Source organism: Populus euphratica, unplaced genomic scaffold, assembly GCF_000495115.2.
Source record: "Populus euphratica unplaced genomic scaffold, PopEup_1.0 scaffold29.1, whole genome shotgun sequence".
NCBI classification, from domain to species: Eukaryota; Viridiplantae; Streptophyta; class Magnoliopsida; order Malpighiales; family Salicaceae; genus Populus; species Populus euphratica.
The window spans coordinates 265,923-270,609 of NW_011499888.1; the positions used below are offsets into that span (position 1 = coordinate 265,923).

The following is a 4,687-nucleotide window of genomic DNA, read 5'->3' on the forward strand; positions in this document are numbered from 1 at the left end:
CAATAAAATAAAATAAAATAATAATTTTTATTAAATCCATGTATTTTTTAGTATTATATTGTTTTGTTATACTGATATTAAAATAAAATTTAAAAAATAAAAAAATATTATTTTAATATATTTTCAAATAAAAATACTTTAAAAAAATTACTATTACAATACCAAATATAATTTAAAAACTAGTTTTTTTATTAGCATATTTTTTTATAAAAAAAAATAGTGGAAAAATACCATAGATTGAAATTCAAGCACTTGCATTATCTTCAAATGCTTTGCCATCCTTTTTCAACAACTCTTTGACATTTGAACAAAGCTTCTAATCACAGTCATGTGAACGCCTGGCCACTTTACTTTTGTCTCTTGCTCACCAGATTTCAAGGCACTCAAATGGACAACAGTGATCGTGTTTTGATTATATTTGCAGATTTCAACGTTGATGTCCCGTGACATTGTTCGAAACTACAAAAAAAATCTAGTATATGTCAAATTTAAAGATCGGAGAGGCTTCAAGTGCTGAAACTTGGCACTGTGCACCAGGAAGTTCTTGCATCAGCGCTTGCAGGAGATTCGTGTTATCGCATCTTCTTGCACAGGCATTTCTGCACATCCATTCTTACGTCTATATATATATATATATATATATATATATTCTTTACAACTAATATATTTAGAAGAATTCGATGACTACCATGCCAGAATCAAAGCTTAAAATGATTCTATCAATGAGGTTGATTGAATACAGATGCCTCAGAACCTGAGACCCCAGGAAATAAGGGGTTTTTTCTTATTATCCCATTCAATCCCTCTGTGTCAGAGCGTCCATCTGTGTGTTCTAGCTAACTACTCTATTGTTTAGCTTCTACCAGCCGGTATAATTCAAGGCCCCACATGTTGCAACAATGTCAAATTCTGTCTGCTAGCCAGCCCTGTGGGGCACAGGAGGTGTTAAAATGGAGCCTCTGAATTGGCTAATCAGACTCGACATTATCCCAACGAGGGTGCCAACTTTCAAGACACAAGCTACCAACCTTGACAAGGTAGGACTTCAGCATGCCAGCTAACAAATATTCAAAGAATTTCAATCCCCAGAGGAAATTAATGAGAGTTTCTACTTTTGTGGAGAATCACTTTTAACCTTAGCGTCAGAATCTTGCATACATACATGCATGTCATTGTCTGACCTCATCTCTTTTGGCACCCATGCCCCATCATTGAGGTACCTTCAAAAAACACCACTTATTTACTGTACTCTTACTTTTAAATTCTTCCACACCACTATTGCACATGATCCACAAGCCTGATCAAGGTTGAAAGAAGAAAAAAAAAATGAATAGTTACTCAAAGATTAGACAAGTTAGCATCTCAGAATCAAGATCTGTAGATCTTTCAGAGCACCACACACCTCTACAAGCACCTGGGCTTACATCAAACCATAGTTCAGAGCGCAGAGTGACTACAGAGATTCATGATAGCATGTGCACTGCAAACCATGATTCCCTTCCAGAGAAGGGACAAGAAGAAGAAGTTGGAGAGATATTTGGGGTGATTTTAAGCAGAAGCTGTTCTGCTTCTTCTCGTAGTTTAAAGATTGACAAACAAAATCCAGCTAAACTTGAGAATGCAATCAAAAGGGCGTTTTCTATGAGCAGATCATCTTCAGTTTCACAAGGGTACTGCCGGATCCACCACCAAAGTGATTTCATGGCTGATGAAGGTAAAGCAACTCTACCACCTGCAAGAAACACCAAGAAAAACAGAGGCAAGATCTTTAATGCTTGTAGGCTTCTCTTTGGATTCTAGCCCGTCATTTAGTTCTAGCAGCATCAGTCTTTTATAATTTCGTTTGTGTCAGTCAAAGGTACTTGTCTCAAATCTTTGGCTCATTAGTTGGCAGAGCCATGTACCGCAGGAGCATCAAAATGGAGTTAAGTACATATCATGAGTATGTTCTAGTGTTTAAAAGTTCTATTAGAAAGAATACTGATCTGCATGCTTTCATCTCTAACTTGAACTGATAATTACATGGTCTTGAGCTGCATCAGCCTTCTGCTACTGAAAATGGCTGGCTTTGGTCTTTTTTGTTATGATAAAATGGCTTGTTCTTGGAGCAAAAGAAGGCCTTTGTCTACGTAGCCATAGATTCACTAGACGTACCTATGTAATTCAAAGCTGCTTAGATCGACTCACGTATTTGTCTAATATCATAGAGATGCCTTTCTTCTTGTCCGTTGGCCATGATGACCACAGACTCCTGATCAGAGGTCTTGCAACTACGTGCTCAGAGATTGTTTTACCAAGTCCACAGGGAGTGGGGCAGTAGAAGAAGTATGATTCTAGACAATCAGCACACATAAGCAGTAGAAGAAGAAAGTATGATTCTAGACAATCAGCACACATACATGTTTGACAGATTAATATTTGCAGAATCGTCATCTCATATACATCTACAGAGTCAGGATTCGTGTATAAACGTGGGTTCTCTCGATCTCTCAGCTATGCAACTTGGGCAGCCTCAATTACAAATATTTCAAATTTGAGTAGTCACCATGCTAATCAGCCACAAAGCTCCTTGAGCACAGAAATATTTTGACAGACTCCAACAAAATCGTTTTACGAACCAATAACTTCGAATTAATTTCCGAACCGATAACTTTGACCCGATGTTAAATTTTCAAATAGAGAAGACCTCTCAGGCATGATAACAGCTTCCCCAATTGGCACGTAATTCATTATTAAAATGTCAAGCAGTCCTCGATTTCTTGCCTAACTTACAGGGTATTTCCAAGTTTGACAGAGAAGTTCAGTGGCAGCAAATACACAAGTTGAAAATTATACGGTGCTCCAAGAAAATTAATGCAAGTAGCTTCATCACATGGGGCTCCTGACCATCAAAAACATATTCCTTCTATAGTCCACCATTGACACTAGAACATAAAATATCTAAACTAAATCATAGAAATCATGCACTCTTCTCACCCCAACTCTTACAAAGAGAAAATATAATACCTATACACACTAGTCGCACATTCCTTGAAGAAAAAATACAATTGAATTCTGCATCGATGACATTTCCGTCGTCCCTTTTTCCTTTTGACCTCGATGACCGAGCAGAACTTCCAGGCACGGATCCAGCCCCTGGGGCGCCGGCCTGATCATTGAAGGATCGCCCCAGCTTCATGACTTCTTAGCCCCTGGGACGCCGGCCTGATCACTGAAGGATCGCCCCAGCTTCATGACTTCTTTGCTGACAGCCATTGCTTCTTTAATGCCTTCGGTGATCCTGCTTGAGATGGCATCTTTTAAGCTCCTTCAGTTTAGCTTCCACTTTCTCCGTAACTGCAGTGGGTACTTCGTTTCCCAGCTCCTTCAACTGCTTTTCAGTCTGGCGAACAACAGAGTCGGCCTGGTTCCTAGTGTCTATGGCATCACTTTTTTCCTTGTCCTGCTTTGCAAATTTTCTGCTTCTCTCACCATTCTCTCCACCTGCAATGTTGTATTTCCAATCCTAAACTATACACTGGAATTTTTTCAAGGATCAGCACGAACATTTTAGCGCTCATATCTCTAAATTTAAAGATCAATAAATTAGTTTAGGCTCATTCTGCCAAACCTAACAACAAATATAAATTTCAAGTTTCCCTCAGTCATCCAGTGCAAAATCAACAACTGTTAAACATATAATCATCATTCCTCGAACTAAAATCTGAAGACTACTCAACCATTATTTCTCATATTTGTTGAATACTGGAATGTCATCAGAATATATTTGCCAAATTCGCACCTGATCACTAGGTAGGGTGCTGGCACCAGTTATGGCGATGTCCTACTTCTTTCTTGTTCCCTTGTCAACAGCTGTGACAGAAAGAATTCCGTTGGCATCAATATCAAATTTGACCTCTATCCGTGGAACTCCAAGCAGAGCAGCAGGGATACCTTCCAGGAGGAAGCTTCCAAGAAATTTGCTATCCCTTACAAATTCTCTCTTGCCCTGGTAGGCATTTGTTTCCACAACTGATTGTCCATCTGCAGCAGTGAAAAACACCACTGACTAGGAGGTTGGTATGGTTGTGTTCCTTGGAAAGATTTTGGTCATCACTGCACCTATAGTTTCTAGCCCGGGAGACAGTGGTGTCACATCTAAGAGCACAAGTCATCAACTTCTCCAGGTAGAACAGCCGCGTGGAAATAAAAATCATGAATTCAGTCTACTACAGCACCGCCAAAAATTACAAAGCCCAAACAGCTAATTTTGTTATGAAAAGCCAAAAATATAGTACTAAAAATAAGCTATTGAACTACCAACCTGAACTGCAGCTCAAAGGGCAAAAATTTCATCAGGATTGACTGTTACATTAGGTTCCTTTGTGGTCATTTTCCTCACAAGATCCTGAACCAACAAGGATTACTTCATCAATATCTTCGAAGGAAAGATTTGCATCTTTCAGTTCAGTTTGAACTGGACCTCTTAGCCTTCAAAAGAATAGATTGCAGCTGTCACCTGCTGAGTTTTGCACGGGAATTGGAGAGGAACCCTGGAAATCATTTACTGGTTTGCATTGTGTAAGAAATAACCAGCTATTAAACCCAAACAAATTACAAGAAAGAAGAGATCACCTACCTGTCCAGCAAATCTGCACACAATTGTTCGAATTGTCTTTGTCGAAAGCAAATCTGCACACAGTTGTTC

The 4,687-nt window shown here is 38.9% G+C and overlaps 1 pseudogene; it reads right to left on the minus strand.

Moving 5' to 3' along the window:
* Positions 1–2,360: 2,360 nt before the first annotated feature.
* Positions 2,361–4,687, minus strand: part of LOC105130817 (heat shock 70 kDa protein 6, chloroplastic-like) — a 7,959-nt pseudogene continuing 5,632 nt past the window's right edge.